Below are 14,632 nucleotides of genomic sequence, written 5' to 3'. Positions count from 1 at the left end.
AGTCTCTTAATCTTCATTGCAGCCTCGGAAGTACCACATAACCTCATTTTTTTCAGGTTAGAAAACTGAGGGCAAGGTGGACAGAAGAAAGGTCCTTATCTTCTTTGAGTTCATCCTCTCACCGCCAAAATCAGACACCTGAAAAACTCCTGGTTTCTCAAAGTGGGGCTAGTACGTCAGGAATTCAGAATCCACCAGGATACATGACTTCATTTTAGCTCAAAAATTATTTGTAGGAAAACACTTTTTATTTAAAAAAATTTTTTTTAAACATTTTTATTGGGGGAATATAGGGGAACAGTGTGTTTTTCCAGGACGCATCAGCTCCAAGCTCAAACCATTGTTTCTCACTGGTCCGTTTGGGAACTGAACTGATGACTTTGGTGTTATGAGCAGTGCACCCAAACCACTGAGCAAACCGGCCACCCGGAAAACACTTTTTATTAAGCATAGATCTGTTCTAGGGTAAAATGCATCCCCAATTTAAAGGGGGGGAAAAGGCAAGACACCTAAAAAATGTCCTCCAGATATGCCCAAATGCCCCGGGATTAACATTCATGCACCTGGGTCCCAACTCACTTAGGTAGCAAAGTTTCAGGAGCTGGACAGGACAAATGCCCACTAAGGTTTAGTCTGTGCATTTGGTCTGGGACCCGTCACTGTAGCAGGCGCAGCAAGGCCTCGTGGGGAGGGAGGGAAAGGACAGTTGCCCTCTGGTATTGCCAGTTCTTCTCCTTTCTTCCTCCTGTTGATGACATTCTCCTAAACCAATGGTCTCTGCTTACTCAAGTTACCTGCTCTCCAAACTTTGGCCCACACATGGTATCCATCTGACATATCCAAAGAAGTCCACGCACCTGTCAGTCTGGGTAGGTCTCAGATTCCAGAGAGAGAGAATCTGACTGGTCGCTGCTCAGCTAATGGATTGTAGTCACGGAGTACACAGGAAGTCCATTGCCAGACAGGGGTAAAGGCCAGCCAGGGACTCCCTACAAGGTTTTCATCCCCTGCATCAGGTGTACTTAATCACTCAAAGGTTGGGAAACTGAGGCTCCTGGTCAAAAAACAAACAATAATAACAACAACAACATAAGACGCAGCAGTGTTTTTTACAGGGCTCATAACCAACCAGGATGGAATTTCAAAAACCATCACAAGAATTAAAGTACCTTCCACAGAGCAATTCTGCCAGACCCTTTGACAGACAGAGACCTGCAGGACTCCTTCATGATTCTGTGAGTAGGAGGGGAGGCCAGAAGCTCTTCTGTGATTGCACTCTGACGCCCTGAAAAAGGAGAGGAGCAGAAGGCTCAGGCAAGAAGAGGTCTAATTCGCTAGGAATCCCTGCACATTCAGAACAGTGCAGCTACAGAAGATAAAAACTTCTGCATGACCCAGGAAGAAAACAGAATTCTGAGTACCAAGCAGGAACAGTGGGAATGTGGAGTTCTCTGACACTTGTACATGGATCAACATTTCCTTTTTATAAGACTAAAAACTGCTTTTATCTATTTATTTTGCTTTTTGCCCTAATGGATTAGAGTGTTTAGTTGTCTGAGGCTTTGAAGCCAACAATCTTCACAGCAGAACCCCAGGGTCCTTGCAGGGCTATTTTTTCCAGGTGTCCCTGCAAAGCCCTCGTAAGGGAGGCTTCTATAAGACTGTGTGCCCAGAGGATTTCCAGGGTCTCCATGCACTGGGATGTAGGAATTAGGGACCAGAGCCTTTGCTAAGGATTCGAGAGCATGCAGGGCCTGGACTCCTGGAGAATAAGTGACCTGCCATTTGTGCAGGGCACAGGCCAGAACTCAGGCTTTTCCTAGAGTCCAAGTAAGCAAAGATGCAAGGCAAAGGGGAGAGAGTATGACATTCAGAATCAGGACAGGCCTGGTCTCTCTGAGCATCTTTGACCTCCTAAATTGACTATCCATCATTTCACTTATGGTGCATGGTGATTGTTTGAGGAGATGGGGTAATATTTAAGCTCAAGTACTCTGAATCACCCTCAGATCACTCTGAGTTCCTAACTCTGTATCTAGGGGTTCCAAATAAATAGTCTCAAATTATCAAGCAAAAATTGACTGGCATAATACCACTGCCTTTATCACAGAAATAGACAGTTGATCCTCAAATTTACATAGAAATTTTAGGGGGACTCAATAACCAAAGTAATCTTGAAAAAGAAGAACAAAGTTGGAAGACTTATACAGTTCCTGAGTTTAAGACCTGAGTTTAGTAGAAAGCTATTGCAATCAAGACAGTGTGGTACTGGTGTTAAGAATACACCAGTACCTTCTAACTGGTGTTAAGAAGACATACAGATCAATGGAATAGAATTGACAGTCCAGAAACAAATATACATATACAATCTACTGATCTTTAACAAGGGTGCCAAGAGCATTCCATAGGGAAAGAACAGGCTTTCTGCAAACCATGATGGTGGTACAACTGTACAACCACATGCATGAGTGAATTTGGATCCCTACCTCACACTATATGTAAAAAGTAGCTCAAAATGGATCAAAGACTTAAATGTAAGAACTAAAACCATAATACTCTTGAAGAAAATATAGGTGTAAATATTTGCAACCTTGGATAGGCAATAGATAAGACATCAAAATCACATTCAACAAAAGAAACACTAGACAAATTGGACTTCGTAAAAATTAAAAACTTTTGTGCATCAAAGTATACTATTAGGAAAGTAAAAAGACAACCTACAGAATGGGAGAAAATGTTTGCAAATCATATATCTGATAAGTAGCAAGTATCCAGAATATATACAAACTCTTACAATTCAGTAATAAAAAGACAAACAATTTTTAAATAGACAAAGGATTTGAAGAGATATTTCTCTAAAGAAGATGTACAAACTACCAATAAGTACATAAAAAAAGGCTCAACATCATTGGTCATTAGGAAAATGCATATAAAAACCACAATGAGATACCCTTTCACACCTACTAGGATGGCTAGAATAAAAAAGATAGATAACAAGTGTTGATGAGAATCTGGAATAAATGAAACCCTCATACATATACTGGGACTTATTGCTGGTGGAAATGTAAACTGGTGCATCCACTTTGCAAAACAATTTGCCAGTTCCTCAGATGTTAAACAGAGTTACCAGATGACCCAGAAATTCTGTTTCTACGTGTATACCCAGAATAACTGAAAATATATCTTCATATAAAACCTTGTACACAAATGTTCATAGCAACATATTTATCATAGCCCAAAAGTGAAAATAAGCCAAATGTCTATCAGCTGATGAAGGGATAAACAAAATGTGTCATACTCATGCGATGGAATATTATTCAGCCATAAAAGGGATGCTGGAGCATAGATGAACATACTGCGACATGGAAGAACCTTGAAAACATTATGCTAAGAGAAAGAAGCCAGACACAAAAGGTCACATATTATATTATTCTATTTATATGAAATGTCCAGAATAGGCAAATCCATAGAAACAGAAAGTAGATTAGTGGTTGCAAGGAGCTGGGTGAGAGGGAATACGGAGAGACTACTAAGGAGGACGGGGTTTCTTTTGCGGATAACTAAAATGTTCTAGAATTAGATAGTGGTGATGGTTGCACAACTTTGTAATACCCTAAAATATTGAATTGTACACTTTAAAGGGTCAGTTTCATGCTATGCAAATTATGTTGTAATAAAGAAAATTGCAAAAAATATAACACCTGATTGGCTAGGAGTCAGGGCACATTATCCAAACAGCTGCCCAAAGAGGAAAACTTTGAAGGCCTGAGGGGCAGACTGAATCCTGGGAAAGGGCGTGCTGCTTTCACTAAGAGTGCGAAACAATCAGATAATGATTTTGATTCAGACATGATCTAATTCATCAGTAAACAACTTTAGAAATCATTTATAAAAACTCAGAAAGGAACAACCAAACTTCTTCCATAGCTAGAAGCTTCTGATATGTATTAATTATGCACTCTTTCCTACCATTCCAGATAAATTCTTTTATTGCTGAATTTATTTGAAATAGCAGTGAATGGCACGTGATTAATATAAATTAGTGATGTCTTTTAACATTCAGATACCTGGTTTACTCGGTAACTTTTGAGAAAGCAGCATCTGAGAAGGGTACAAATAGTTCTGTAGTTATTGTAATTCCAGGTGCCTGTCTTTTACCATTTGAGTGCAGTGTTCATTTTTAAGAGTTGTTTGTTGTAAGGACTGGGTACTGAATTCCCTGTCATGTGTTCTTCCTTCTCCTGGTCTGTGCACTTCTCTGTGTGCATAAAAGCATCTATGCCAAGTTGAAAGGTATTTTTGTTTATGCAAATCAGAAAATATGCCTACCCAATTATCTCCACTGAAAGAGCATGAAGTAAAATCCTAGACTCATGTTCCATTATCTGACGCCATGGTCCAGACTGACCCTCTGTGTTCTGCATATTTCCATGGAATGTTAATAACTGCAGGTTGCTTATACAGCTCAGCAGTCACAGGTGTTGTCGGCTGTCAGGACATGAGGTCTTGTGCTGACCTTATGTAAACTTGGACACATCACGTCACTGGAACAGACTCTTGCTTTGTTCTGAAAGGTGACTTGACTGTATGCTGCCTGACAAGTGCTGTACTTGCCTTTAATCTTTCACTCTTTCAGCTGGGACTCATATTTACTAAGAATATTCACATGAAATTCTGACAATTAAGTTCTGGAACTTGTTGCAACAATGTTGCTAACCTTTTTTTTAAATACATATCAGAGGGATTATTCATTATGAATTTGTACCAATTGGACAAACAGTCAACCAAGTTTACTATTTGGAAGTGTTGAAAAGGCTGCGTGAAAAAGATGACCTGAAATTTTCGCCAACAATTCATGTCTCTTGCATCACGACATGCACCATCTCACATGGCACTGTCTATGAGGGAGTTTTTAGCCAGTAAACAAATAACTGTATTGGAACACCCTCCCTACTCACCTGATCTGGTCACCGATGACTTCTTTCTTTACCCAAAGATAAAGGGAATATTGAAAGGAAGACATTTTGATGACATTCAGGACATCAAGGGTAATATGACAACAGCTCTGATGGCCATTCCAGAAAAAGCGTTCCAAAATTGCTTTGAAGGGTGCCCTAGGCTCCGGCATCAGTGCATAGCTTCCCAAGGAGAGTACTTCGAAGGTGACCGTAGCATTTTTTCTAGGATGAGTTTGTGAACTTAATTGTTCAACCTCATATAGTAACGGAAGTCCTAGCTACAGCACTTAGGCAGGACAAAGAAATAAAAGGCATCCAAATAGGAAAGAAGTAGATTTGTTGTTATTTGCAGATGATATAATTTTGTATATAGAAAATCCCAAAGATTCAAACAAAAACTGTTGTAACTAATCAACAAGTTGCTTAGGATATAAATCAGTTGCAGGATGCAATCAGTTGCAGGATGTAAAAATCAGTATACAGAAATCAGTTGCATTTCTAAACATTAATAATGAAACATCAAAAAATAAATAAAATGATACCTTTCATAATAGCATCAAAACAATAAAATACCTAGAATAAATTTAACCAAAAAAGTGAAAGAGTTGTACAGCAAAAACTATAGGACTTTGTTGAAAGAAGTCAAAAAGGACATAAACAAATGGAAATACATCCTCTGTTCATGGATTGAAAGAATTAATACTGTTAAAATACCCACACTACCCATAGCCATCTATAGATACAGCAAAATTCCTATCAAAAATTTCTATTTCTTCATAAAGATGGAAAAAAAATCCTAAAATTTATATGGAACCAAAAAAGACTCCGAAGAGCCAAATCAATTTTGAGAAAGAAGAACAAAGCCAGAATCACCACACTTCCTGATTTCAAACTATTACAAAGCTATAGTAACCTAAACAGTATGGTGCTAACATAAAAATAGTCACAGAGACCAATGGAACAGTTTAGAACGTCCATAATTAAACACCTGTATATACAGTCAACTAATAGTCAATAAAGGAGCCAACCACACCAAATGAGAAAAGTATAGTCTCTTCAACAAATGGTGCTGGGAAAACTGGATTAAAGCATGCAGAACAATGAATTTGGACTTCTAACTTATACAACCCCCCAAAATTGACTCAAAATGGAACAAAGACTTAAACATAAGCCCTGATACCATAAAACTCCTAGAAGAAAACATAGGGAAGAAGCTCCTTGATATTGGTCTTGGCAATTAATTTTTAGATATTGTCGCGTCCAGCGCAACACGGGCAGTGAGGGTGCGAGAAGGGGTGACTTTGGGTTAAGTTTTAAGAAAGAAACATACAGAGACTTAATGCAGTTAAATCTCAGAAGGCCAGGGGTCTCACAGTCATGAAAGACTGGAGCCCAGATTTGTGCCGACTGGAGGTTTTTATTGATAAGTATACAATGGAGTAGTAGTGTTTTCCTGGCATGGTCTGTGAGACTCATTTATCACGTTATAGAAACAACCCAAACCAATTATGTTGATCTTCAAACAGCCGAAGCAGAAAGTCCTTGAGGTGAGGTATGCAACTCCTTTAAGGGACATATATCACATGTCGAAATTGTTTCACAGAGCTGAGCAGAGAGAGCTTGATCTTATCACTCTCAAGACTTTTTTCCCAATTAGGTGAGAGGGAAAAGTCAGAGCCAGCAGTGGCTTTACGCAGGCAGGGGAAAGGGGAGTCAAGGCCCCTTCCCAAATCTTTCTAAGGCAGCTCATCGGGGGTCTCCACGGGGTTCCACCTGGCTTGAGTTGTTCCCCACCACCACCCCCATGGGGAATCTTACTCGTCATTGGCTGCAAACCCCCTTTTGGAGACTAAATAGAGAGAAATATAAAGTCCCAGAGATGCACAGTCACGCAGATGCACAGCCTCTTCTTTACTTAAGGAAAGACATGGGGGGACAATCGACTAGGCTATTGTGTGACAACAAGATATGACATTCAAAGCATAAACAACAAAAGCAAAAGTCAACAAGTAGGACTATATCAAACTTAAAAATTTCTGCACAGCAAAAAAAAAAAAAAGAGTCAAAAAGATGAAAAGGCAACTTACATAATGGTAGAAAATTTTACAACCATAAAACGAATAAAGGGTTAATATACAAAATATATAAAGAACTCACACAACTCAGTAACACCAAAAACAATCCAATTAAAAACGGGAAGAGAAACTAAACAGACATTTTTCCAAAGACATTTACATGGCCAACAAGTACATAAGTTTCTCTACATCATTAATAATCAGGGAAATGTCAATCAAACAACGAGATATCCCCTCACACCTGTTAGAATATCTATCATCAAGAAGATAAAGAGATAACAAGTATTTGCATGGATATGAAGAAAAGGAGACCTTTGGACACAGTTGATAGGAATGTAAATTGGCTCAGTCACTATGGAAAACAATATATAGGTTCCTCAAAAAATTAAAACCAGAACTACAATATGATCCATCAAGTCTACGATTTGAGTACATACCCAAAGGAAATGAAAACAGCATATCAAAGAGATATATGCACGACCTTGCGGACATTAGTTTAAGTGAGGTAAGTCATACAAAGAAACAAATCTGTATGATATCACTTATATGTAAAATGCAAACTAGCCAAACTTGTAAAAACAGAGAGTGGAATGGTGATTACCAGGGGCTGAGGAAGTGGGAATAGGAGAGACGTTGCTTAAGGGTACAAAATTCCAATGAGTAGTAAATAGGTCCTCCAGATTTAATGCATGATATAGTAACTATAGACAACATTGTTTTATAGTCATGAAATTTGCAAGACACTAGATCTTAATTACTTCAACCACTAAAAAGAAATGATAATTACGTGGTATGATAGAGGTGCTAATTCTCACTACCATGGCAATCACATTATAATATATAAATGTATCAAATCAACATGTTGTACTTCTTAGATTTATATAATGCTAATGTCAAATATATTTCAATTTAAAAAATTATTTAACTTAAATTTGCATCAATGTTTAAATTTGGTAAAAATTTACTTTGTTAAATTTATTAGTTTTTTTTTTACATTCAATATTATTTTATTTTAATTTCAGGTGTGTAGCATAGTGGTTAGACATTTGTTTAAGAAGTGATCCCCCTGACTAGTCTAGTACCCACCCAGCAGTTTACATAGTTATTACCATATTATTGACTATATTCCCTATGCTTTACTTTACATCCCCTTCAGTACTTTGCTCACAAAGAAAGCACCTCTGGAATTGGTGAAGTTGGGTGGGGCAGAGTCCCAGTGAGTCAGCAGATTGAAGCAGTGGAGCTCACCAGGCCAATCAGATTCAGATTTGGTTATGGTGGGGGCGGGCTCAACACAGGAAAGATGGCGTGTGTCTGCCAGCCCCACAGGAGCAGGACCTCACACAGGGAAAATGACAACCGTCTTCCAGTACTCCCCTCAAAGCCACACACCTCAGTCTATAGCCCTTCCCTATTTGTCTCTGTGGGGACAGAGCCCCAAAAAGCAGTTTCCAGGCTCTCGGCCTCACATAGAAAGGTGCTGGCTCAGGTAGTAAATGGCCATCGACTGTGATCAAATGGCCATCAGCTGTGGTTAGTTGGCCGTCAGCTGTAACCAATGAGACATTGGCCACGAATGTAACTGCTGTGGCTATGCTAGCAGAAAAAAGGGGGAGCTAGCAAGAAGATGGTGGCTGAGTCTGCAAGGGGCACAGTGAGGGTTGAGAATTGTGTTGCTCCTGGTTCCTGTGTCTCCAACCCAGCCGTCAGTGAGAGTATAGTGGTATGACTCCCCTACCTATGGTTCCGTGGGTGTTCCTTTTTGGCCTCACCATGTCCTACGTTCTTATGTGGGGAGCGGGACCAGAGACCCCGCCTGACACCCCGCACGACAGTCTCCATCACCTCCTGAGTCACCATCCCTCCTCTGGAGCCCAAGGTGAGTGCCTGCGAGTGAGTCTGTGCATGGGCTATTTAAGAGGATGTCTGGGTTTCCCATAGCCTTCCATCTGGGATGGTCAGAATCCCCACTGTTTTTCACAGCCAGGTATTGTGGGGGTTTCTCTTCCTGGCACCAGTGCTCTGGGCTAGGGAGCCTTACTCCTCCCAGGGGAACCTCTGTGGCTGAGATATCCCTCCTGATTCTCAATCACTGCCTGGAGGTTTGGGGCCTATTCCACACCTCAGGCCCTCCTCCTAGTCTCGACGTGGCTTCTTTTTTATATTTTTAGTCATAGGGTTTCTGTTTGGCTAGACTTCAGATGGTTCTCCAGGTTGATTCTTCTATAATTTAGTTGTTACTTTAATGTGTTCATGGAAGGATGCAGGCACATTGTTTATCTACTCTGCCATCTTGGGTCTCTACTCTAAGTTTATTAGTTTTGATTTATTAGTTCTAATGTACTGGGTGAATATTTAGAGGAATAGTACCTGTTTAATGTTATTTATAAAAGATTAATTGTGTAAAAATTCTTAAGATTGTTTAAATGTTTTAAAGATGTTATAATACCACGTGGTTAGATATTTCTTAAAGCCCATACCATTTATAAATACTGAAGTTAATACTGAAATTAATAATGTCTCAAATTTGCTTTACGATACTCCAAGGGATTAAAATGAAATAGCATTGCAAATATATTGATAATTATTGAGGCTGAAGTAATGGTTACATGGGGGTTCATTCAAGTATTCTCCCTACTTGTGTGTGTTAATAATGTTCCATAATAATTTTTAAATCATTTTTAAGATGAATAAATTGACCAATAGACAAAGTGCAGAGAGGAGTTAGTATTCTTCCACACACACAAAGCACCTCAAATAGCTAAGAATTTTTCAACAACTGAATACCCAGTTACACCAAATGATATAACTTTGAAGTTACATTTTTTAAAGTAAAATTTGATTTTTAGTAAAAAAGTGAAATAGGGGGCATGACTCTGGTACTGGCCTGTCATATCTGGTCACTGGCCTATGAACACCCATGATCATGACCAGAGCAGCCACAAAAAATCACATAGGATCCACAGGGTCCTTTGTGTCTTCTATCCAGCTGGGCTGAGAGCTGGGTACTAAAAGTGGTCTTGTTTCACATCTGCCTGTTTCTTCTCTGATTTGATATTCCCATCCATCCTTCTGGTTCTTGTTTAACATTGTAAAGTACGAAGACATCTGCCTGGGGAATTCCAGTATCTGGCCTACATCTAAATCATTAAAATCAACCCACACTGTTTTTAAAGAAATCATATCAAATAAGGACTGGGAACCTCTATATACCAGATACTGATACTTGTGGAGGCCTATATTTAAGATACTAACCTGAGCTTTTCTACCCTCTGCAGTTACCCCCTTGTTTTTCTTTTCCTCTTCATTCAAGGTCATTGGCTCTGAGTTCATTGTCTCAGTTGAGGGATATGATAAGATGAACAATACTGAGATACCAAAATCTGACCTCCTAGGGGAATTTAGATGCTCCTAGAAGTAGGTAAAAGAGAGGTTTGAGGACAAAGAAGAAATAATTACCAGAAGGATCAAAGCAGAACTTCCATATACCTTCCCCCGGATTAGAAGGTGATTCTCCTGAGTTTTGAAGAAGAGAAGAAGAGAGAAGTAAAGGGTAAATTGAATTGATAGGTAATCTGGCCTTCAGGGAATCAAGGCCTGAGTAGCACCTGAGTACTGAAGCCTGGAAAACTCCCCTGGTTGTGTTACCACAGGCAGGAAGAACAGGGCAGCAGGGAGAGAGTGGGGGTGGAAAGGAAGGAGGACGTGAGGGGAGACAAAGGAAAGAAGGAGATGAGATCATTCTTAAGGAAAGGTGCTGCTACAAGGTTAATTGCAATGGATTATAACATATTAGCTTTGCAGAAAAAAACTCCAGCCCCAGTGTCACCAGGACAGTTCTGACAAGGGCCATATAAAAAACTAGGGAATCCCACCTCCCCATGAGAAGGAGTGGTCAGTGGGGACAGCAAGGACAGCAGGGACCCACCTGGGAACACCTATAATGCCATTCCTAAATCTTGAATATTTCATGTCCTCATTTGAATAAAATCCTAAGCTTCATTTTTTTAATTTTATTTTATTGGGGAAGGGGAACAGAACTTTATTGGGGAACAGTGTGTACTTCCAGGCCTGTTTTCCAAATCAAGTTGTTGTCCTTTTCAATCTCAGTTGTGGAGGGTGCCATTCAGCTTCAAGTTGTTGTCCTTTCAGTCTTAGTTGTGTCAGGCACAGCTCAGCTCCAGGTCCAGTTGCCGTTGCTAGTTGCCGTTGCTAGTTGCAGGGGGCACAGCCCACCATCCCTTGCAGGAGTTGAACCGGCAACCTTGTGGTTGAGAGGATACACTCCAACCAACTGAGCCATCCGGGAGCTCACCTCAAGGTGCAGTGTTCAATCTTAGTTGCAGGGGGCGGAGCCCACCATCCCTTGCAGGACTCGAGGAATTGAACTGGCAACCTTGTGGTTGAGAGCCCACTGGCCCATGTGGGAATCGAACTGGCAGCCTTCGGAGTTAGGAGCATGGAGCTCTAACCGCCTGAGCCGCCGGGCCGGCCCAAAATCCTAAGCTTCTTGTTCTTCAGAGCAGTTACCCTCCTCCTGGCCTGCCCACTCCCAATATTTCAGGAGTGTACTGTCTTCCTTTCTTTTAATAAATTCACTCTTTCTTGGTTTATTTAGCTAACCAATAAGCTAACTGAACAGACACTTCAGTGGCTACATGTAACAAGAATACAGATTTTAAAGATTTAGTTCAGTATAGTAACTAAACAAGGAGCAACAACAACATATCCTGGAGTTTTCAAAAGTCATAACCCTGTTTAATTTTAACATAGCTAAATTGAAGAATTTATGGTGTCTTTTGATGAACAGAAGTGCTTAGTTTTAATTAAATAATTTATCAATCATTTCTTTATGCTCTTTTCCTGTGTTTTCTTTAAAAATCTTTTTTTTTTCTTTTTTTACCTCAAGGTCATAGCAATATTTTTCTATATTATCTTTTTAAAGTCGTACTCTTAATGTGAGATAATTAATCCTCCTGGAATTTATTTTTGCATGTAATATGAGGAATTGGATACATGTATATCCAATTGTCCTGGAACCCTTCATTTTAAACAATAACTACATGGTCTGACAGATAAGTTTGCGAACTTGTTGCAACAATGTTACTAACCTTTTTTGGTATCAGAGGGATTATTCATTATGAATTTGTACCAACTAGACAAACAGTTAACCAAGTTTACTATTTGGAAGTGCTGAAAGGCTGCATGAAAAAGTTAGATGACCTAATTTTTTGCCAACAATTCATGGCTCTTGCATCATGACAATGCACCAGCTCACATTGGCACTGTGAGTGAGGGAGTTTTTAGGCAGGAAACAAATAACTATATTGCAATACCCTTCCTGTTCACCTAATCTGGTCCCCAATGACTTCTTTCTTTACCCAAAAATAAAGGAAATATTGAAAGGAAGACATTTTGATGACATTAAGGACATCAAGGTTAATATAGAGACAGCTCTAGGGACGTTCCAGAAAAAGAGTTCCAAAATTGCTTTGAAAGGTGGACTAGGTGCTGGTATCAGTGATTCCCAAGGGGAGTACTTCAAGTGTGACTGTAGTGATATTCAACAGCGAGGCATGTAGCACTTTTCCTAGGATGAGTTGTGAACTTAATTATCAGACTTTACTGAGCTGAAGTGCTGCCTTTGTCACACAATTTTCCATATATGCACAGGTCTTCAGTGCTCTTAATTCTGTTCCATTCAATACAGTCTTGATGATTATAGTCCCATATTAAGTCTTAGAGTCTTTCAGGGCAAGTACCCCCAACCTTGTTGTTCTTCAAAATTGTCTTGGTCCCTCCATAGAGAAATGATTGGTTACAGAACTGGATCAGGAAATATACAATTTGAGCCTAGATCACCTTGTAATAGCAGAAAGCAAGGACACTAACAGAAGCTACTGGGGTCATGTCAACATCCATAAACAGTAGAAAAGTAGTGATAAATTAATACAAAGGAATATGAACTTCAGCTATGTTCAAAAATATAGATGAATCTCACAAAGATGTATTGAGAAAAAGCACCAGATTTTCAAAAATATACGCTTTATTGTTTTATTCACATATGCTTCATAAACAGGAAATACTAATCTAGAAATCAGCACAGTAGACTTCTCCTCCTCCTTTCCTCCTTCCTCCTTTGAGGAGGAAGAAGGAAGCAAAAAATTAGGAAGTGCTGGAGTGGGGTGTCCGGAGTATTGGCAAGGTTTGATTTCTTTATCTACATGTTGGTTTTTGGGGTTTTTTTTTGCATGATTGTCCACTTTGTAGTCATTCATTGATCTGTATACTTAGGTTTGGTGAACTTTTTTTTTGTACGTGTTATTATATCTCACAAAAACAACACTTAAAAATAATGAATTCTTATTTTAAAAAATTATTCAAAGGTTTATATAAGAAGGCAAGGTCTCTGAAATTCTCTCAAAGAAAATTATTTATTATATAATATACTCGTATATAGTTATTTATTATGTATCTCAGGCTTTTAATCATTCACTGACTATACATGGATAGATGGATCCCAATTCTATTCCTCCTCTCAGACTGAATTCTAGTGCCAGTCCATCAGGAAGCTTTTCTGACCAAGTGCAGCCTCTCAATCCAGAAATCATGTATACCCATCTGGCTTCCTATAACTTTCAGCGGCCTCTGTGTGTCTTTCTTGTCTTATAGAGTAAGCAGTACAGTGTAGTGGTTCAAAATGATGGCTCTGGGGCCTGATTCCTGGCCCCAAATCTCAACGCTCTACTTACCAGCTGTTTCTTTGCCTCAGTTTCCTCATTTGTAAAATGGGCAGAAGAATAGCACTTACTCAGGACAAGGTCCGAGCCTTATATAATTTTTATATTTCTCTAAGAAAACAAATAAAAAATTACCAATACAAAAGAAAGAGCGAAAGCAAATATTTAGAATGAAAAAAGATAATCACAACTATAAATTTTAAAAAGCTGAAAAATACTAGATAAAATAAGTCTCGAAAAATAACATTTGTATAAATTAACTACCCAACACGCTTCTATAATACTTTTTTTGGTCTGCATTTTATGAATGCAGGTTATTGGCCAGGTTCTTTGTGTGACAATGATTTATCTCATATAGCAAATAGGAAGATAACTCAGTCTACTGTGGTTGATCAAGGTTTGGGTTTTTTTTTAATTATTATTATTGATGGCTTGGAAATCATCCCTGTCACAAAACAGTGAGGGTGATGGTGGAATGAATGATATTAATACGGGAGCTGACTGTTCCAAAAGGGCTCTCATTTCCTCTTGCTGTCTCCTCTATAGGATCTACTATAGTGAAGGAGAAAAAAGAAAGGAGGGAAGTAGATAACATCACAAATGTAATTACATATAAGAGCTTATGAATTTTTATCTTTGGGTCAGTGAAAGAAGAGAATACACTTGAGGAGGTTTAGTGGAAGGAAAGAGAGAGAGAGAGAGAAGAATGGAGGGAGGGAAGGAGGAAATCACCGTAAGAGTTTTCCCATTGGGAAAATATATGTGGATGTTGGCTGGTGGAGTGTTAGTTGTTAGAACCATCAAGTAAAATGGTTTTATGAAAAAGTTAGCCAATTACTGGTGGGAAGAGATGAAGGTA

This window comes from Rhinolophus ferrumequinum, chromosome 13, assembly GCF_004115265.2.
Source record: "Rhinolophus ferrumequinum isolate MPI-CBG mRhiFer1 chromosome 13, mRhiFer1_v1.p, whole genome shotgun sequence".
Lineage (NCBI taxonomy): Eukaryota > Metazoa > Chordata > Mammalia > Chiroptera > Rhinolophidae > Rhinolophus > Rhinolophus ferrumequinum.
This window is presented reverse-complemented; position numbering follows the sequence as displayed.